Source organism: Amblyomma maculatum, chromosome 6 (genome assembly GCF_055883805.1).
Source record: "Amblyomma maculatum isolate TAMU_Amacu chromosome 6, ASM5588380v1, whole genome shotgun sequence".
Lineage (NCBI taxonomy): Eukaryota > Metazoa > Arthropoda > Arachnida > Ixodida > Ixodidae > Amblyomma > Amblyomma maculatum.
Window position 1 is genome coordinate 37243051 of NC_139349.1, and position 23004 is coordinate 37266054.

General features: G+C 43.5%; 1 long non-coding RNA gene across 2 annotated transcripts in view; it reads right to left on the minus strand.

The window, feature by feature from the left end:
• Window positions 1-23004, minus strand: part of LOC146185535 (uncharacterized) — a 103887-nt gene that overhangs the window by 43689 nt on the left and 37194 nt on the right. Inside the window, exons 3-4 of one of the 2 annotated variants that reach the window (XR_014707995.1) lie at window positions 14542-14688; window positions 7854-8265 (exon numbers count right to left, since the gene is read on the minus strand). This is a non-coding gene — a long non-coding RNA (uncharacterized LOC146185535). Of the gene's footprint in view, window positions 1-7853; window positions 8266-14541; window positions 14689-23004 lie in introns of those variants that run through there. The other variant, XR_014707994.1, reaches the window with a different exon arrangement.

Sequence of the window (23004 nt, forward strand, 5' to 3'; positions counted from 1 at the left end):
TTTTTTTTTCGTCGTTGCATAAGCTGATTTAGCAATGCTGTAAGCAAATTTTTTTTATATCAGGATCACACGGTGCGTATCCACCTTCGTTATATGCTGTATTTTCCTTTCTGATACCATAAATGAAGCCACATTTAGAAATACTCCTGTACAGCGCAAAACAACGAATCGTCTGAAATAATCCGGAACGTCCTGCGACAAACGGTTCGACCGCAATGGCCGTTTGAAGATCTTGATGATAGCCGGCATCTTAACCAACCATCAACAATAGAGCGACATTCTTCCATGCTAATGTTCTTTTCCTGCATCTGAACAATACTTTTCGAACTAGTGTCACTATATGTCCCAACTTGGACTAGATCCAGAAGATTTAAACGCTCTAGACACCTCTCAGAATACCGCTTTAACTCTGATGCTTACAAGTTTTCCATCTTCTTGATGGCTATGAGAGAGTGGAGCGTGCCTCCAGAGAGAGAGAGAGATAGAGAGAAAACTTTTAATGAGCATATAATCAGTAAAAATTCGCAGGAGCTGGGTGGTCGGTGCCCCTAGTCCAGGGCTCCGCTGGCAGCAGCTGACTTGCGGACTAGCTGGATAATCCAGGCTTGCTGGTCCAGGTTGTCACTGGTCAGGGCCGCCTCCTACTGCTCGTGTGTCGGGCATGGCACTATTAACGTTGGGTCAGGTTTGTCCTGGCATTCCCAAGAGATCTGATAGAGTGTGGGGCTTGCACCGCACCAAGGACAGTAACTCGTGTATTTTGTTGGGCTTATCTTATTTAAAATGTGAAGATTAGGGAATGTGTTTGTATTTTTCTCCAGTCTATAGCGTCCGAGGAAGGAAGTTGTTTGTGTGGTGGTGAGAAAATTCTTCTTTCTAACCGTAGGTGTTCCAGCCTGTCAACGTGCCTCCAGATGGCAGTGTAAAGACCCGTCCCTTAGTGAATTTCGTTCCCGCATTGCCCATTTACGTTGTAGATGCATGTCGTGATGCAAAGTGATAATGTATTTGTAAAATGTTTGTGTAAAAACGATAACTTGAGCTGAGTGCGCTCAACAGACCACATCGTGTTTAATTGTCCCTTTCCGCTCACCTTGATGTGTTGTACCTCCCTGCTGTCGTCCGGGTATTTGCCTTTTTTGTCGTTTGTTTTTGCAAACTGCATCCGTACAAAGTGCCCATTCAATGTTTTTTTTTTTTTCATTTTTTGATGAATTCCTGGGCGTGTGCAATATACTTCTTGTTTCATGCATTACACTTCTGAACGTTGTTACGACTACACTTTATATTGTAACCCGACCCTAAATACAGCCACATGAAGGGCTACTGCAGATGCATAAACAAATAAAATAAATAAATCATTTGTTCTAATTAAAGAAATGAAAATATTCCCATTATTTCACGCGGTGTTTTTCTACACTCGGCGACAAGATAGCGCTAGCTTCTTATAAAACGGAAAAGTGATTATGTAAATTATCGCATATAAACTTCGCTGTTGCGTTTTACTTACCAACATAGTAGCCTCGCTGGGCTCCGACATTCGTGTGAGAGCACCATTATATTAGGACGAAACGAGAACCGGACAAATAAGCCGCGGAAAGTGGAATATGAAAAATTTCTTTTAGATTCAATACCAGCGTGATTTATCCATTCTACGAAGTTGTGAGTCACCCTCCGAAAGCAATAACTGACCTCGTTTTATTTTCTCTCATATTTTGCTTTTTTTTTTTCCCCTTAACTGTTCCCATTTCAAATTTCCCACGTCCGTTTCATTTGCATCCATTTCATTTGCACTGTTGAAATAAAACTGAGAACTGCGTGGCATAAAAGTTGCTTGACGTGCAACGTACAAATCTGCGTCCTTTAATTAGTTCAAGCTGGACCTACCAGCCTCGCCGCACTGTCTGGCTCGGTATCCATGTTCTCGTACTCCATCGTGCAGAGGACGGAGAACTGTGCAAGGACGCCTACCTGTGGGGCGACGAGGCACCCCTGGCGGAGTGTATAGAGGGATTCCGGTGCGACCCAGTCACCGGAAAATGCCGCAGAAATCAGGACATAAATTGGTACCCCGACAACAACTGAGCGGCACTTTCAAGCGCCAATTCATTGAAAACCGAAATTAAAGTATTTCTCTGATTTCACAGTTGTTATACAGTTAGAGCAATACATATAAGGACTTTAGTCTAGGGATGGGTGTTCGTAGGCTTCTGATTCCTGGGTTTAAAATATTTAATAAAACGATGGAATGAAAAGATCCAATGTTTTATCAAAGTGTACGCTGTTTTCTTCCCATGAAAACATAAAATTTTTCAAATGTACTCTCAATTCGAGTGCGCAGCCCACTTGTTATATATATATATATATATATATATATATATATATATATATATATATATATATTTAAAAACTGAATGTTTTGCTTTTTTGGTTACAGTATACCAGTTCGAGCTAAACCACGCAACTTTATTCCTTGCTGTGCCGTAAGGCATGAATTCTTAGCATGGCTCTTTATCGAATGAATGTATTAAAGTACAAAATATTTACTTTTGAGCTAGAAACAGGCCCTGCTGACTTTACACCGCGTAAAGGCTATATATCGGAAGATTTTTTATCTTTGGGACGTCCGACATTTTAAGACAAAGGTATATCCCATTAAACTGGTTTTAGGTCCGGAGGGGGGGGGGGGGGGAGAGAGTGAGGTGGAAGGCATCAAACTGCATCATTTTGTTCGCTAAATAACAAAATACTTTAGCATTTGAAATTTTGATTTTTTCACGCCAGTGTTATAATTACAGAATTTGAGGTCGTTCTCCATAAAGTATAGCAGTGAAAAAAATTTCCTTAAAAATATTAGCTTGCTTTATAAGGCCTTCAAATGTCACACGGATAGTACGCACTAGCACAGTGCCTAGCTGTGACATAGGCTGCTGTACTCAGAGATTTCGTCACTTTTCTGGCATCATCTGAGAGCCAGGCGGGCGCACGGTGGTTCGTTGTCAGTTTCGTTTCGACCCCGGCCTCGCTGTTACTGCTTCGTCAGTACCCGTGCAGCCATTGCGATGACATTCCGGCCTCTAAGTGCGCATTGGCCTCGCGATCTACGCCGGACGCGCCGCTGGTGCTGAGTTAATAGGTGAAACCACCTATCAGGGTCCTATGTGTGCCCCTTGTACCTTGCGTTACAATTTTTTTCAACAAAATTATATTTCAAGACTGGGCTATTGGGAGGTCGAGCTCGAATTGTGCAAATACATTATACCACCTAAAATGAAAACTAGACAATTTAATAATGTATTTTGTTAATTAGTGAAATACTTGAAGCAGTATTATTCTTTCCTGGTGTCCGCCGTAGTCCGTAATATAGTCCAAAAGCTAAAATTAAGAACAAAAATCAGCTACCTTATCTTTTTAATTTTGGACCTATTAAAAGAATACTCGGTATATCAGGAAACCGTAGTCTCTAGAGATGGCAACGAACGTTAAATATCGGTCAGGCAATATCTATACATAAGCCTTCGCGCGAAACTTAGGATGGCTATGTATGACAAAACATAGTAGCATATTCATCAGATGCTATGACCGCACCTATTAGATATTTCTTCATATAGGCAAGCAACAACAATCCAATGACTTGCAAACCGGTTGAAAATGTGGTCGAGAGGAAAGTGCGTCATTCGTGCTTCAAAAGCCGCGCCATGCACGAACAAATGGCCTGGTGGTGAACGGCATTGTCGCTCATTATAAATACGTCTGTTTTGTGCGACGTACTTATTTATTTTGAGTGATGTGGTCCTGCCAGGAACTTATTGCATTTATTTGAATGCAACTTCCTTGAAATTGATTCTTTAATGTCAAAAAAAGTTGGCAAAGCGCCAAAATATTTCGAAGGATTCATTGAATATTTCTTGTGAATTGTGATGCCGTGAGTCTCTATCTGACTCTCAACGACCACGGCAAAGGTGCACTTATCATGCCTCTTCTGCCCTCTGCATTACTGAGCGCAGCATTACTGAGGGCGTTGTGCAGAAACAACGTCAAAGTAGTGTTGGCTCGAGGCTACGAGGACAAGCCTGGAGAAGTCCGTACGTAAATGAAGTTGCGGTGTCTATAATACCTTCGGATCGCTATAAAATGGTAACGTGTTCTTCACCATAGGGGGCGAAGCTGCCTTCCAATGACTATATCCATGTACGATTTGCAATCAGCCACGATTAATGTGACATGAGCTGAATTTCTTTCAAATATGACAACAGGTTTTTCCAGCTATCCGTACTCAAGGCTCGATCGTTTCACAGCACCCATCACGCATGGACAGAATTTGCAAAGTGGCCGTGATGCTTGCTGTCATCAATAACTCACATGTATAATTAAACCTACAGCAAGCCTAAAAAAGGGTGCTATAAATGACCACACTTAACTTTGTCCGGAAGAACTTTCCTGGAGGCGTTTTCAGGGCATATAAATCAGAACTACCCGCATTTCATAAAATCAAAGTTATGAACATAGACAGATTTTCCTGACATCATGCAAGACTTCGAGAAAGGCTTTCCATCCCGTTTCGTAACTTCAGATTTGCCTTGTTGAAAAAATAAACCGCTTGTAGATGCAACAAACGCATTTTGCTTTCTTGCACTTCACTTCAGATATTCGCCACTAAGCTCCCAGTAAACATCAAAACTAGCTGTGATCATATGCAGCAACAGTGGCGTTGTGAAACGTACTCACATTGGTCTGCTTACGACAACGAGATGGCGCCACGTACACGGCGCGCGAAAAGCATGCGGTTTGCCGCTTTTCTGTGGAAGGAGTGGGTTGGCATGATCTTCCACATCACCGCTTTCAAGATTAGTTGTCTCACATGAGGCAAAGTAATGTATTAACGACGCCGAATTAATACTTTAAGAATAGAACAAATCCACCTGCTTGTCGATTAGTCCTGGCATTTGATCAGGAACCGCACGTTTATAAAATTTTACAGAATCGAACCGCTTATTAGTAGTGGTCTGTTGCTACGAAGCCTCGATGCAAAGTTTAAGAAATATGGAAGAAGCGTATAGCCCGGCGCTCAGCGCTCTACATAATACCAAGAAAAGTCAGATACATTATAATGCGAAGTAGTACTTTTCAAAGTATTTTGTTAAATCTCACGGAAAACCCAGAAACATGCTGATGGCTATATCTATATCTACAGTTATATCTACAGGTTTATATACAGCGATATATATATCAGGCTTATAAGCCTGATATAGATATAGCTGTTACAGGACTCAACACCTATATTCACTAGGGAGTTACAACACCATGTCAATATGTCATATCTTTTACTATCATCATGCGCTCAGGAAAGTTACAATTTGCTGATGAGAACAGTGCATGAGCAACCGTCACATCTTATCTTGTGAGAAAGCACATAGATGCAAGAATGAAGCATGGTTTCTAAGATTAGATGTCAAGGCACGATATGCTGAACACGAATGAGCACCGCCACCTCGCTCAATCTTGTAGTCCATGCGTTGTCATTGAAAGCGCAACCAGACAAATAGAAATCGTCGCGGAGCTGAGCCCTTCATCTCGAACAGAACAAAGCGGCAGCTTTGTGCGGCCGCTTTCAGAAGTGGGCCCTAGTTCTGAAATGGTCGTCGGAGATAAGTATATCGTGCTTGCTTGTTCGAACTCGAACTTCTCGCAATTTATTCGCAAAACACCGGAAAACAAAACATGTGCGATTCGTAAGGAATAATTCCAGCATTCCCTTTTTGATTCGCTCCGAAAATTCAAAAGGAGGATATTCAATTCAATGTTAGAAATTTTGATGTCCGACGAAACAAAACAGCAGCAGGAATGATGTACTGCGGCCTCGCGCAGCGTTAAACAGCGCCCCATTCCATAAGTCATGCGATGAAGTTAAAACAATTAACAGGAAGAAAAGTTTGAAACACGTACTGTAAGTGAAATCCATAACCTAGGATTCAAAAGTTTCCAACAGCAGAAAGGAAGAAACAGGACGAAGTTAAAGACAAGGTTATGAAAGAGAAAAAGTGCGTTGGTGCTGTGGAAGCACAGAATTATATAAAGGCGAAAGCCTTTAATGGCTCATGCTGTCGCGGACAAAGTGTGTCCCGCTTTCGCGACGTCCTGATTGGCCGAGGCGGGATGCGTCCCTGCCATCTGCAACGCCACACTTGAACGGGCGCCAAGGAAAGCCACGCGACACGAGCGATGGTTTACCGTTCAAACTCACACTTGTCGGAGAAAGTGTGATAGATGCTGCGCCTTTCGTTCCCTGTAAAACTATTATAATTATATGTAGCACTGCAACGAACGCCGACGATGGCAGGCAAATTATAGGATAGGAAGGGTAGGCTTTCGCCATTCTCCTCTTAAGAGACATATCTAAGAGGCCCTCTTAATTTTTTACAGAGTTACAGAAGCTTACTGAATCCTAAACCGCGCAACAAAATTCGTGACAGCGAAAACAAGGATGTGAACAATGTTGGGAAGAGAAAAAGGAGAAAAACAAGAAATTGATGTGGAGTAACAAGAATCAAAGCACCGGCACAAAAATACTGGGTCTTTGCAGTCGCAAACGAAAAGCCCTCGACTCTGTTTGAAAAGTCTACGTAGCGGTAAACAAGAGCTCAGCGGAAATTACAAACGAAAATAAATAACGCCATAAAAGAAAAAGCCTGCTCGTCGGCTGCCCACGTCTGCCCACCACAGCGCAGCTGTTTCGTGGAAGTCATTGCAGCGTGACGTTAGGGTTAAACGGCACAGCCGGCCATTTGGCGCTTGTTAAACGCAGCGCACTTAATGCGCCGGCGAAAAGCAGGCGCTCCGAGCCCCGCGTCGGAATTCACGTCCGCGTTTCTCCAAACGCGGGCGCGGCGGTAGTTTGAGGGGGCTGCGGCCGCGGCTGTCAGCGTCACGTACCTCAATTTATTGGAGGTTGGTGCAAACATGACAATTTAAAACTTTTGACTGCTCAGAATAAACACAGTAGCTGTGTACACTCGAGCCTATCGGCTATGCTGTTACACGTGAGGTATCTGCGACAGACAATGTGCAGTCCAAAAAGTGCATCGCAAAGTACCCTCGTTTCCAAGGACGGGAGAGTTGAGCCTATTCTAAAGCAGCAGGCCGTAAGCGCCCAGCGTTGTTTAAATAGCTGCACTTGTACGAAATATCTAAACCGACCTTCAACACTGCTATAGGATAAACCATGAAAAAAAAAAAAATAAAGAAAGGACAGCAGTACTTAGCTATGGGCAGTGGTATGCAGCGTGAGTATTACTCCGCTGAACAGTGAACAGAATCAGTTTTTCATATTGGACAATTTCAAAGAAACCAGATGCATCAAAATTCTTGAGATTTTCATTTCCTCTGGCATATAGCTTTTTATTTGGGTAACAAGAAAGAAATTTATTATGGTTTAACTCTGGTTAACTCTAGTTGAATTGCGATAGCAACGGCGGAAGCGGGTAACAAGAAAGAAATTTATTATGGTTTAACTCTGGTTAACTCTAGTTGAATTGCGATAGCAACGGCGGAAGCTTCTTTTGCCTGCTACATTATTCCCCTATCACGCCCATCTGTGTAAGGTGATGACGTGAGAGTATGAAGCGAGAGCGTAAGCTACCAGTCATCATCTTTTTCTTTTTATTCTTCTTCTTCTTCTCCTCCTCCTCCTCGGCTGTTCAAGATCAAGCGTGGCCTCCGCCGGGACCCCGCGACGGCTAGAAACCTGGCGCAATAAAACCCTCACCACAGACTACTTTCAACCGGGAAGGGGGGGGGGGGGGGGGAGGGGTATTTCTTTGTGTTCCTCAAGGTAGACTTGAGTTGTATCCCATTATAGTTAAAAGTATAGTTAATTTTTAAAAAATGCTCCCAAGAAATTTTCATGCCCAGTCCTATGAGGAAGATATGCTTTACAGTTATCGCACCTAGGTGTCCGCCGTTTTTGAAGTTGCGGCTCGCATGGAGAGAAATGAAAGTTTCTGCACCACGGCTAAAGAAAAAAAACAGACAGGAGGCAATTGTAGACACACATTTTACAATATCGTTCTAAATAATTGTGGGTCACCGTCAAGAGACATTTAGACGACATATTTTAGAAGTATCCGAGGAAAAGGCACTTTCTGAAGACTTGCTCGAACGCAATACACTGGTCAGCTTGGTGCAACCACCACGCTGTTGGAAACCGGGCGGCAGCAGCTTGCCCTTTGGCCCCAAATTGGCCAAGAAAGATTGTCTATTACTAGCCTGTGAAGAGTAGAGAAAGGTAATAGCGGACATGAATTGAATATCAGTATTAATGTTTCGCTCAAGCCCAAACGCGAAAAAAAAAGCTGAGGCAAAGAGACTCTAGACTGCTTACGTCTGCACTGCTACCACCATTTTGTCAAAAATAGACCTGCAAACTTTGCGAAAACATGGGCTACCAGAATGGTGGTGACTGGAGCACTACCACATGCGTTGCGGAAGTCATATGACTTGATGATTATATATCACCTAGCTTTGATGATCAGAGCTGTCACGTGACCAAATGTTGATGACCAGCGCACAGAATCTGCCTTGCAGGCTTCTGTAGAAGAGCTGCCACCGCAGAGAAGGGTTTCTGAGACGCTAGCGAGCGTGCGCTTGCATCGCCTACTTCTTTCATGCTGAAGAGTACCGCTGTAAATTCGTTGTTTTCCCGTTTTTGTTTTTTTGTTTTTTAGTGGAGTTGTATTTTGCGTCCCTTATGTAGCAACCTCAATTGCTGCAGCCTTCTTTATTGCCGGTTAGGTAGTTCCACGAGAGATGCACTACATAAATAAAATTTAAAGATCTCCGCTCTGCAGATCATACAAGGCACAACGCTTCACTTCGAGAAAAATTAAAGCTTCTTATGCTTATGAAAGTTCAGCTTAAAGTACTGCGAGCTTCCGCTTTCTAGGTCTTTTACGTGGATTACGTGCTTATAGTCTGCTTATATTTATATGTGGTTGAAATGTCGAAGGGTTACAACATCGTTCTCAAATTTATTTCTGCGTTTTTTTTTGTACTATTCTCCATAGTACATCATAGCAAGCAGCTCGCAGCGCATCATGTATCCCACACTATTTCGTTAGGACTTGAAACCATATGGCGCCCCAGGCACAAGGATGGGGTGCAACGAAACCCAGAACAAAGCACCTCGGAAGTGTCAAGCGGCACCACGCCTACGCAACTTCCTGCTACAAAAGTTCCCCACGATTGCTATTGGCGTAGTTCTCGACTGGAAGGAAACTTTTTTGCTCTAACAAACGTAAAGCAGACGTACTCTCGCCTTCCCATCTATGCAGCTCCTCCACTGCTTGAGGAGAATGCCCAAAGCAAAGCCGCAGAATACAACGTTCCACTTTCGAGTTCCGTTAGTAGTTTGTGCTGTTTCAGTTGAACAATTGGGCGATCCATCAGTTCTCGAGACTGTTTGTCTAAGGAGTTTCAGCTGCCAGTCGGTGTGGTACTCCTGCGATATATTTCAGTATACTCTGAAGCAAGGAAGTAGCTGGATTTACTCTGAAACTTTCTTGAAAAAACGTGGGCGTTTTTTGTATTTTTTAGATCTGAAGACATCATGTTCACAGAACTAAAGGATTTGAACTGCTCGAGCCCGGCGCCCTTTAGTTACGACGGAGGAGCAATTATAAAAAGTAATGTTTGTTAACTGAAAACATGCCTACATGTTACGGGTTTCAAATGAACTCAAAAAACATATAACTTCGTTTCAAGCTCATCCGACCGAAAACTTGTATGACTGAAAAGAAACGATATCTGTGGTTTCCTTTTCCTTTCGTCATTGTCCCATAAAACAGCCAAGCAAAAGGAAACTGCAAGAGATGGGTTCAGAACTAAGCTCATTGCTCAAACCGGCTCGCGCTGGAGGGCGTACACAAAAGAGAGCGTCTGCGCCACAGATCTGCAGCTAGATTTTTTAAAGCATGCGTGCCTTGGCATATCAAGGAATTAAGCTCACTACGCTATGTTCTGTCTCGAATTCCTCTACTGCGAAGAATTTACTTACATTCAACGGAAGATCAGTTAGCGAAGACGTACTAATAGTCTTTGAGGGCTTGCTGAATGAGGAATGAGTAGATTTAGTTACATAGCTTTAACTCCATTTGCGCGCTTAGTTTGAGTGCAGGAGAGCGTATTGGCACATTTGGTACTAAAGTAGTGTGTTGCCGGAAATAAATTGTTTGCAAGTCTTGATGAGTTCCCTAATCCCCTTCTAGCACGCTATCGGCCCGAGGTGCTGTATGGAGATTATTTTCACACTATAATATATCGATATACCCCAGCTTCGGTAGTGGGGTGTTTTATGAAGATGGTTGCTGAACTGAAGTGAAAGGTGCTATTATGCTGTATTATAAGGCATGGCGGGATGTTGCAGTGTGTCAGCTGGAACTATGAAATATGTGAAATCAACCATATTGCTCCTTGAAATTTAAAATGAAGATCCTAGAAACTGAAAAAATGGTGTGCATTATCAAATGTAGCATACTGATATTCTAGAGTTGGTGTGACATATATTAACTAATATTGTGCAAGATTCTTTGGAAACATACTCTTAATTCCTTATTTCCTCAAATTACATGTTTTATTACTATTCAGAGACGCAGAACGTTTCTAACCACAGCAATTAATTCCGAGTTCGGCGTCTCGCATATCTGTAATACTATTGTTCTTGATCTGAAAAGCTTTCCTCTAAGTAATGCTTTCTTAACACACTTCGTAAATAGCCAATAAATTTCGTGCTAAGACTCATTCAGCACACTCATTGTAAGGCGTTGAAGTATTGTCCAGCCAGAACTCTGCATCGAACTTACTGCTTTTCATCAAGCAACTAACTTTTCGAACAGTCTATGTGATGCTAGATTCAATTGACACAGTACTCAGTAATTTCTATCATTAGTTTTGTTGGGGCAGGCACGCACTTACAATTGAATTTGAGATACACTTTGCAAAACTGTCAGTCCACCGCAGCCAGTATAATGCACCTGCGTGTTTAGCCACAAATTTTCTGCCTATTTAGGAACACAAATATTGCATTTTTTTCCCCTCGCTGTGCTATTTTACTTGCGTTGTATCAACCTATGCGACTACCTTTGATCCAACAAGTTTTGGAGAAAAGAAGATAAGGCGATGCACACAGCAGAAAATCTAACAACTCGCGTCAAAAACGTATCCTAAATAATCAACACAGTGCAAACCAGGAAGCCTCACTTTCTTTTGTTGATTTTTTTTTTCTGGCTGCAAAGAGCCGTAAATTCCAAACATTGAAAACTCATTTACTGTCGGAATATTTGGTGTCTTCTTTTTATGCTTTTTATTTTTTTATTTATGTCTCTTAAGTGTTAGGGAAGCACTTTTTTTTTTCAACAGACCCGCTTTGCGTTTAAAGCCTAGATGCTCTGCTCAGCCCTTTAAAATTACTCGTCATAGTTTCCCGCAAATTATGCCGCAGCTCTAGTCATTAAACGAATTGCAGGCCTAACTCGGGAAGGCATTTAATTTAAATCCAGAAAGTTGCAAAGAGTTAACTCACCGGTCATTCCTGATCGGTTATCCCCTCTGTAAATAGTTTGCAGCACGCATGCCCATAGTACACCCCCACAGCACCTCCTCAACAAATGCACATTCAAGAAAAGTTGCGGCACACTGACAAGGCCTCCATTATGAGCAAAGCTATGGGTTGTTAAATGCACGTCGCCGTGCAGATGACCAATCTCATTAGAACTTTTGTTTTTTATGGCGAAAGCCATTTCTGGCTCATGGGTGTCGTGGATAGACCGTGTCGGCAAAGGTATCAGCAAAAGTGTCCGCACGAAATGTCCCGTTGTATGTAATAGTACGAAATTTGATATCCAATCCAACTCGATGGTGACCTCCATAAAATTACATGAATTAGCTCTTTAAAATGATTAAGCGGTTCCTTGAATTGTAAACGAAAGTTCATAGGTTGTAAAAGGCAGAAACTAAAATGTGGGCGTCACACACACGAACATAAATCACGATTTTTCGCAGCAAACCTCCGGTAATTTCAACGCCTACTTTCTTCTTTCCTGCTCTTTGAGGCTACACAAACGGGCTTTCACTTCTCGTCATAACCACAAAGTTCCTTCATCACTGAGTTCGGAAACTTAAACGGGGTGGCGGGGGAAATCATGGCTCATTTTGAATTGAAGCTTTCTAAGCGAATAACAGATTTGCTACCGAGCAAGTATTAACGTAAAGAGAAATAGGAAATGTACCAATTTTTACTAAACATTTAGATTGGATAGAGTTGTCTAGTGGCTGCCTAAAGATGCCCTATACACCGCTCGTAGTGCACTAGGAATGCGCCTGAGTTCCTAGCTTCAATGCAGGTTGTAATTTATGTGAGCACTAAAACATAATCATGACATTCAGAGAGGAAAGTTGCGATGATGTACATAGGTATAAGCTCCCAAGCATCGCTGAGCGGCGCTATGGCTTTTGATGGGCAGCGCCATCTGTGACTGCAAAACCACACTGCACTGCAGGGACACTGCAGGCTCAGATCGATGCCTTCGAAGCGTGCGCCGCGTGCTCTCTCTCGCACGTGTACGCGCTCGCGCAGCCACATCGCAACATGCCGCCTGCATTCCGTCTTCATGATTGGACAAATCTGTCGCGGATTTTCATGAAGGAAACGTAATTAAAGGCGGGAAACGTTTTATTCACGTCTGCACTGTAGAGCACATGACAGACCACGATGAGTCACTATTGATCATGAAAAGCGTTCCCCACGTGTGCAACAACAGTGTAGAAAGTGCATCCCGAGGTAAGTCCGTTATCTGATTATAGTGTCGTATATAATACATTTCAATATGCAAAAGTATTATGAGCACTGTGAAACAAGCGGCTCTCTCAGTGACCATCGTTTCGGGCTGTTCCATAGGATATATATACAGCTTTGTTCTTATAATACGGCGATGCCAAAGCAAATCTTCCAGTCGAAGAAAAAGTATACAGTCCGAAAGAGGTGATCGTTCAGGGGCACGAATGCTAGCAGACTCAAAAACACGGTAATGTGTAGGCATGCGTCCTCCGTGCGCTGCAGGCGACATTATAAGCGGCTCACTGACTCCGGAGCCAGGTGAAATACAAGCTCGGTGACGTCTCATATATTTCGGTTCTGATTAAATAGTTGTGCTTCATTTATGATAATATTCGATGTGCACTAAAGAAACCTGTAAACCGAATGCGATGCTCCTTGTGAGCACAGAGTCGATCGAGCCATGGTGCGCTTTTGTATTGCGCTTGCGATATATCTTAGTTATTGACCAATTTGCGAAAATCTCTGGACGTCTCTCAGCCAAGCATATTTTACAACAAAGAGACCTCATTCCCCCATAATTTCTCAGTCGTCTTATAAATGAAAAGGTAAGTGTCCTTTATTAGGGCACATTCACGCATGCGAGTCGATTGCGGACTTTACACGCTTTCAGAGCTTTCACAAAAGAGGGTTAAAGCACAGAAGATCTGCAGAGCAATTCACACGCGGGGAGAGAGACGCAGGAGAATCCTCTATGCCCTTCATTTTCTACCCGTGGTAATAAATCGTTATACTTTTCGATACCTCTCCAAGCCGTCTTTGTCAACTAGCAACATTCCTGAGTTTACGCAGAAGGGGGAACTAGGCTCTTTTTGTTTTCACAAAAAATGCGAGACGTCTCAGAACGAGACCATTCGGTTGGAAAACAGGTCTTGTGGAAAAGCTGACAACGGAATCTGAATAGGTGCACACGTGAGTCTCGTCCTTTGTCGCTTCGCTTGGTGTTGTGGCTCCCCACAACACAACACTGCTTAGTACCTCTGCTTTGCATCGACGGAAGCATTTCTCTGTCGTCAGAAAACCGCCAGGCGCAACTCGAGCGCCGCGCGTGCACATAAAGCTAGTGGTGTGTTTGCTCCGGCGACGTCCCTAAGTTTCACGTTTTGCCACCACGCGAGAAATGCGGCGCTACTGTCGTGCGGCGAAAATTGTCGCGTTTACGCGACTGCATCGACATAAAACGTTTTCCAGCAAAATCGCGCCCCGCAAACATTTGCGGCTGATAGTAAATATAGAGGTTCTTGTAACCTCTCAGCCTACAAATGCTGAGAGAACGATCTATGCACTTCACTGTCGCGGTTTTCTCTTTGCACACAATGGTATTCCAGCAAAGGGGAGGGCTGAAATATGCTTATCCATGCATGTTTAACCAGCCAAGCATTTTTTTTTTTTTTTGCGGTTTTTGCAAGCTAAGAAAGAAAAAAAAAAGTCATTTGTTTTTCGAGCGTTCTGTCCCCATAAAGAAAAGGTAACAGGATAGCGCATACAGTCGACCTCATTACCGACGTCACCAACTAGGCACACACTATTCTATCTCAAACTCATTCATGACGTTCACGTGCAAGACGTGTACTTTATTTCCTTTCCATGAACTTGCAAGTGTTTTGGCTTCACTTTTCACGCGTCGCTGTACTAAAGATATTAAACAGGCTTACCCGGCTCTTTTATTGCTGAAGGTTGCGTCATCATTTTCAAGTCTTGGTCTCAGGAGTTGATAAGTTAACGTTTAACATCTATTCGCTTGAGAGAATTTCACGCTTCAAATAAAGGAATGTTTCCCAACTTTCAACACGTCATCGATGCTGCAGAGAAAACCTGTTGTTTCAGTCTTGACGAACGCTTAATTCCCCTTCAGCTCAAAGCTAAAAATTACCAAGCGCGACTATTTCATGAGACGTTTCAGTTGACTTGCTGATATAACGATTTGTACATATATAATGAGTGTCATTAGCCCTGCGTCGCCCAATTCAAAGCAAAAGTCTCCGCCTCTCACACTCTATAGTTAATGATGCGTGCGGCGTTAGTTCAAATCACTCTATTAGCTGCACGTTTCCTAATCTCATCTCGCAACCTACCCCTGAGCAACCTTTTGTTTCCTTTTACTTCTCTCGGTCCTATTCTGTTACCCGAAGAGGCTAAGTGGAATCTCAAATATGTCAATAAATCTTGCTTGAGGACTACTACATATTGTGCAATTTCTGTCTTTTGACTTGCGTCCATGTGTGCGTTTATATGTTCTCAGACAAAAATTCGCAGTTTAAAATAAACGAAATTGGATAAAGTTTTTTCATCCATTCAGGTTCTACAGGCGGGCGCGACCCAAGCAAAGCCACACTCAAATACTCTTCTATACAGCCCCCCCCCCCCCCCCCCCATTGCTATCTTAACTTCACCAAATGTTAGGTGACCAGCAAGCAAAGTTCTTCTAGAGACAGAATCCTCCACTATAATTAGATCGCTGTATGTATATTTTGCACAATTAACGTTAACATTAAAATTAGATTTACGTAAATAATCTAGAGATACACAGCTAAGACCGGTGCAAAAATTGCTCAGTGTGTAGTGCACTCGAGTTGGCATCAGATTGTCTGTTTTGGAAATCGAACCCAACTAGGCGTATCAGCAAAAATGCTCGAAAAACGCCCAATCGTGCTTTTGTATTGACATGAATAATAGCTGACGTCACTATACACGAAATATTAATTACGTCCAAGAAAGAGCTAAGCAGCAGCTAAAAGGATAGCTCCCCTGATTTGCCATTCGCGCGTAACCGCCACGGTTGCTGAGCCTGCTGGACATGAGTTAGGTCACGATAGCGATGGCCTGGTTGCGATGAAGACAGAATTCACGCCGTCCTTATGCCGTACAATGTTAGTGCACGTCAGCAGCCCCAGGTAGGTGAAATCAGTCTGCAACCCTCCACACGGCGTCAGTCATAGCCTATGTCCCTTACACGCATTAAGCCTCCTTCTCATATACGCCTGCCAAGCTGCAGCCTCCCATTCTGAATGTTTAATGTGTGTAAGCAGTGTGTAAGGAATACATAACGCTGCTTACACACATTAAACCTCATATACCATGCTATCCCACACTGGTCTGGTTTAGTTTGGTTTGTGGGGTTTAACGTACCAAAGCGACTCAGGCTATGAGAGACGCCGTAGTGGAGGACACCGGAAATTTCGACCACCTGGGGTTCCTTAACGTGAACTGACATCGCACAGCACACGGATGCCACTCCGTTTCACCTCCATCGGAACGCAGCCGCCGAGGCCGGGATCTATCCCATACTGTATCATAACATGTACTATACTATATACACCACACTATACCATATACTCATATTATACCATATAAAGCATACTGTACCACAGTATATGTAATATATACTATATCATATACCATAACATATACCATATTTTCCGCCATGATTGACACTGAAAAGATGACAGAAACTTGCCCATTTTTCTAATCCGCTTATAGCAACGTGCTTCAACCTGCATAGTGGAAGCTAGGCCTAAGATATCATTTCGCCTGTGGCCCCACGTGCAATCCATATATACTGTTTCTTAAATGCCGGCGGAACCCGTGCAACCTGCGCGCACCATAGGCAAGTAGAGTAACGGATGTTGAACAAGCGCCGTACAGCTCGCCGGCCTGCTAGGAGGCGCCCTAGCGTTTTCTCATACGTTCTGGTCTCTTTGTCTTCTAGAGCTTGAGTTCTGGCTCTCTACAAGTGCATTATCCGGCCACGTTGTGCATGTTTTTCATAACCTCTCCTCCTAGCGCAAAAAGTAGAGAACTACTCTACTCTTCCATTTGGTCAACATTCCCGCGTTCCTTCATTATATTCCCACTTCCGAAAGAAGTGCGTGTCAGTGGGTAAAGCAGGAGAGCACGCGAATGAAAGATGGTTATTTTCCGGTGCCGGGGGAGGTGGCCACCGCCCCCTCACGCGGCGTCAGCCAGTGGGTCAGTCGAGCAGAAGACCCGCTGCGGCCGAATCGCCTAGCAACGGCGGCACGCAACACGACCCACCGGACACGGCACACTGGTCGGCACGACGCCAGCGCTGCGGCGGAATTTCTCGCGCGCGCGCGCGACCCGAGCCTGCCGCCTCGTGTGTGTGTTGGGGCGAGATCGAGCACCCTGACACAGCAGTGTTCTTTCTTGTGCCGCTCTCGCTTGTGCGGCGGAATTCGCTCCAACAGCTCGCTTCCTTCTCATTGGTGATCCCAGCCATAGCCTTCAATAGACATCAAATAGTATCCAGGAGAGAGTACGCAGACAAGGCAGTTGGTACTGTGTTATTGTGCTGTGGATATCACTTGCCGTGCTCATCCTGTGCGCCTTGTCAACAACGATCACTCTTGTGCCACGGGTGCATCTAGTTCGCAAGTGTGTTGTGTTATATATACATTTCAGTCTTGAGGTGAGTGAAGAGAGGCTAAGTGGTGTACTGCTGGACAGCGGCATGTCCCACTTTGCTTCAGGACGATCAGACACCACTGTGCGAGCTAGAAAGCCTCACATCATTGTCCTCAGCCGTAGATTGCCTGAGTGCGGTCTAATTTCCGCTGGATGTCTGCGCATGTCAATGATCCTCTCAAAGCGTTTCGCATCTGATGAAATTGTTCCTCGGAGCCGCGAAGCGACCGCGTGACTCTTGTGTAGATGTTTCAAGATTTCGCCGCCAATTCATCACTAGTGTCGTGTGCATGAAGTGGACGCAGATACAAAGTTTTTGCGTGCTTGCATTACCGTTAGTGTAATCTTGAGAACTGCGAGCTTGGCCCCGATGAGACACGTCTACGTAGAGGGCACGCAATGATTGCGTGGCTTTCACATGAGGACGCTTCTGGTAGTGTTACTGCTGCGACTTTGTGCGTTCCACTCATCACCCCATCATTATATGGTAGCAGAAGTTTTGCCTCTCTGTCTCCCATAACTGAACTGTCGGAGCGTCTGTGCATCCGGGAAGGCTGAAGTTGAAAGGGCCAACGCTCAACATATTGGTCCAGGGTGCCGCGAACTGTCAACGCGCTATTGTCTCCTATGGCGCCCGCATGAACAAACGTACCACGGGAGATGCCTCAAGAGGAAAATATCAAGGTTGCTGTCCGGGTCAGACCATTCATATCCTTTCTTGCTGGGAAGCTGCCCTGGTGTAATCGCCATTTCCAGGTAAAGCAAAATGAGAGTATGCACGCAAAATCAAAAAGGGAACATGGATCCCCATCCAAGGCGCTGAAGAGGCGGGCCTTCGTTTTCCCACTTTGGTATCAGGACTGTAGAGTAGGGAAAGATCTAGTGAAAAAAAAGGATCGAAAATGAATTGCTGCGCTGAAGTGGCCCTGTGGTTAAGCTGTACAGAGTCAAGCTTTCTTGATAATCACGTTTAACTATGATTCAAGTGTGGAACATTATTATATGTTTCTAACTGGTTTTTGAAGGCTGTGTAAACCTATAATGCTTAGGAAAGTATCTTTTTATTATCGTGACTTAGTTCCCATCGTGTAGTCGAGTCTTACTCGGAATCAGTGGGGTGGGTTTTCGACAACAATTGTAAAAAATCTTGTAAGGTACTGTTATGGACGAATTGATAAGAAGGGTGTAATCTTTTGATGCGCTGCGAAGTTGCAAAGTCTTACTTTTAAGCTTAGCCCTGCATTTGGACCGAACTGTAATAGAGAGCCAATGCGGGACGATTTTGAAAGTATGTAACAGAAAATACAAACATCTTGAGGCGGTTTTGAGGAAGTATTGATTGTTGTGGTGCAATCTTGTGATATGGGAAAAAAGTTGCCTTTATAAACTACTTCCCTTAAAAAAAAAGTTGAGAAAAAAAAGATCTTGAACAGGATGACCGCTTATGTGCATTTGAAGTGTCATAATAGAGCTTCAAATTCTGGAAAAAGAATCAGCACTTTTGTTGATGTAATCATGATAAAACGAACTCACTCATTGATTGTAACTGACCTGAACAAAATTTACATTGCAAGAAAATAACAAGTCGCTATTGGGTTCCAAAGCCTAATGTAATATATTCCCGTGGCCATACACTTCGCAGCAAATTTGCATGTTATTTCCCACCTTTATTTATGATGCATGATCATCAACCTGACAACAATTCTCCGCTAAATATGGCAGCTGAGATATCAACGGACAAAAAGGGTGTGCATGTGGGTCAACAGTACTGCGTAACCATTTCAAGTACAGTAAAAACAAAATAAAAGCAAAGGGCATAAATGAACACTAATGTAGTAAGGAATCAACAGAAACGACTAGGCTTTTTTCGTTCTATAGAATTAACTATCTCCGGTTTTCTTTCTGTTAAGGTGTCCTTTTCTGTTTCTTGAATATGCCTCTCATTTTCCTTCTAGGCTTGTGCCGATAACATGTGTATTTAATGTCTTTGAGCATGATTGATTTTAGATCAGCGCGGACATGGTATCTGCGCTCTCCCAAAAAAACATATATTTTGATGCAACTGCTTGCCGCATTATTAAACGTTAAACACGTTTCATGATGCGAGTAAAATGCAGTGTACGTGGTACAAGCTTGCAGTATTCATGCGTATTCTAATGCAATAGGTACTAAGCACCTATGCTTTACGCTTAGATGTTACTGATCGTAAGAACTAAGCTAGAAAACCAGTAATTATATGCGCTGTCTTGAAGGCACACTTATTCCTTTAAAAAGTGTAGGCACTAATGATCCTCCAAGCTCGAAGCAAGCAGATGCACTAAGAACACAACACTTAAACAGGATGAGATGCGGCATGGCGACTGTCACATAGAACAATGATAGGTGTTTGCCATTGTTCTCAGTATCTTCTTTTGAGAGTGGCGTCACTGATAGTACCTAAGCCATATAAGTGGCTGCTTAGCTGATCGCATCTCCCCGGTAATACCAGAATCATAAACGTTTTGGTGTAACATAAAAAAAAAATTATAAACTTCTTCAGCAGGATAAACTTCTATCTGATGCCCTGCAGGAAATTTATTTAGTTGCTTAGTTGTTCTTTTGATGCCACCAGTTATGAAGATTATCTTGTGCAAACTATGAGGCGAGGCCCCACTACCAGGTTAAAGAGCATTGGCCAAGTTACCCGCGCCACTAAACTGAAACTCACTGGCTAAACACCTCTCATTTTGTTGCATATCTAAAAGCCTGACCGCACAAAGCTGATGGCATCGTTGACTCCTATTTGCAGCCCCTGTGAGCGTGACCCACTGGACTGTGTAAGGTCGATAACCTTGACAGCTATAACTGTGTTGCGATATCCATCCGCTCTGGAAAAAAAAACAAAGTTTCTAATGAACTCTATGTATTTTCCTGATTTTCAGCTTAAAATGGTTTTCTAAATGGAGATGTCACTGCAGCGCACGCTCAATCAAATTTAAGACTCTATTGTATAGCATTCCTTATATTTTCTACAGGCAACAATACTGCATCACGAAGGATTATGTATTTTTTAAACAAGCTTTGGTACAAGGCAGATGAAGTAGCAAGCTGATCAAACTCTTAAAATATTGTGATCCACGTTTGAAAAGCACATGACCTCAAAACTGAAAAGGCCCATAAAATGTTTAGCCTTCAACAGGAATTACATTCTGAAACGAAGAGGCGTCGTGTACTGTGCGATGTCAGCGCACGTTAAAGATCCCCAGGTGGTCGAAATTACTCCGTAGCCCTCCACTACGGCTCCTCTTTCTCTCTTTCCACTTTCATTCCCACCTTCCTCCCTTCCCTTACGGCGCGGTTCGGGTGTCCACAGAGCAAGTGTGACAGTTACTGCGCCTTTCCCTTCCTGTGAACCAATTTAACTTAACTTAACTTAACTTCGTGTCGACAGAAGCTGGGAGTGCCGTAAGTTGAGCAACCCTAATGATTATCTGAAGCGTGTAGTGTACGCGGAGTACTTCGTTTTAAACTAAGCTTAGGCGTCAGGTGCCCAACCTTAAACATTGGTCCAGAAGTTTTGTACCACGCCTTCGACAGGCAGCGTTTCAAGTCCCAAGTTCGAAAGCTTTAATTATAACGTTTGTAGGTTTGGAGCACTTCGGATTGTCGGGTATCAGGTTTAGTATGACTCGTTAATATTAACGACTGTGTGTTGCTTGGCGTTCGATTACGGAGCGACGTCGGCATCGTGTTTCTTCGTTGGTTTTCTTGGTAAATTTCAGGGCGCTTCATATGCATTGGAAACCAACTATTTATGTTTTAGACATTTTTGGGTTGAACTTGATGGTCCCTGTTTATGGGTATATTACGGAGAGATTATAAATCGCTTGAAGTACGTACCTGCACACCATTTGCGAAAATGCTAGAAAAACTGCAATTACTGCAATATAAAAATATATAAATGCGCGCATACAATGAGATCCTAAGTCTCTTAGTACGAACAAGTGTAAACGGGCCAACTAGGGGCAATGTTTTACAAGAGATGTTTCAAATGCTAAAAACACAAAAGCTAGTAATCAAACTGCACATAAGACACAGATGTATCTAAAAAATTTTTCAGTAATTCCATTTCTAAGGAAAACTGAATCGACTTAAAAACTTGTGATCTTTACTCCCACTTAACGCTACCACTAAGATTGCACTTTCAATCGTGTACCAATCATGACTGTTTGACCCAGATGCAAGATTGTTTTAGTTCGTAGCCACTACTTAACACTGTCACACCCAATCATGGACCTTGTGTGAAACCTTTGCTGAGCTCAGGGAATGAATGAATGAATGAATGAATGAATGAATGAATGAATGAATGAATGAATGAATGAATGAATGAATGAATTAATGAATGAATGAATGAATGAATGAATGAATGAATGAATGAATGAATGAATGAATTCATTCATTCATTCATTTTCTTAGCTAAGCAAAGGTTTCACACAAGAAAAGCCTTCGGAGCTCAGCGGACTCGAAGCAAGGATTTTCTCATGGGAAGCGGCCATGGAACCTCGTAGCTTTTACCGCAGTAATAACTCTGCGTTGCTGCTGCTGTTGTTCCCTGATTTGCAGCCGCTCTTTCGCGCTGTGTGTTGAATGCCGTCGTCTTCATCGCACGGCTTCGCACTGACCTCTCAAGACGTGTGAGAGGCGGTTTGACTAATGGATTTTGCTCACCTTCCGAAATATTGATGTTCCATCCTAATCACACAACGTTGCGCATTTGCATTTCCAAAACTGAAATTCGGAAACTGAGTTGACTCACGTTCAAAAAATACTTGCCCCCCCCCCCCCTCCCCCGGGAAATTAAGTGGGAAAGTTTTAAAATTAATAAATAAATTTCTTAAAGAGTCGAAATGTAGACATTTTCGCACGATACTACGAATGCAAATTGGCTGGAGGAGTAAAATCTTCTACCTCTTTTCTAAATTTGCCTACATATAAAATGATTCCTTGGCTAGTGGCGTTCTGTTTTTTCAAGCTGCGTAAAAGGACTCAAGGTGGCTTATCTCGCGCAGGCTTCCCCAAATGTTTGCCGACCACATGGTCTACTTCAGGGCAGCATAGTGGAGCACTAAGCACGTTATTCAAGATATATAAAGGTCTTCAAATGCTTGGACGATGGTTGCTCTCATTTTAAGAGATTCAGAGCTTCAAGGTAGTCATAATGCCTACGCTACATGGCTCAGGTAGCTTCCATAAGACTGTTTTTTGATGTAGAACACTTCCATACCAAATCGTCCACCAGTACTCGACAGCTGCATGTCGCAGTCCAGAACTTGCCGACTCACAAATGCAAGTGAGCCACTGCAGTACATCTCCGAATCCGATGCGATGCGACTGCAAAACACCCAGTCCCAGCGTCGGAACTGGCAGCCAAGTATACAAGCGCAGCAGTGCAAGCTCCAAAACGCTACCGCAGCCGGATCTCCGGTCGCGGTCGGGTTGAGGGCCGTTCAGCGGTTCCATCGCTTGGCGAGCCGGGGTCTCTGGCCAGTAGGCGCGGGCTCCGAAAACCGGGTCGCGGCTTACGTGCCCTCCATACCCGCGCCGCGGTCACGTGGCCGCGTGGCCGCACGGCCACGCGCGCTTCCTTTGCACCCTCGGCGAGCGCATGAGGGGGTGAGAAAGAGCGAGCATGCAATTGCCTGATCGAAAAAGCC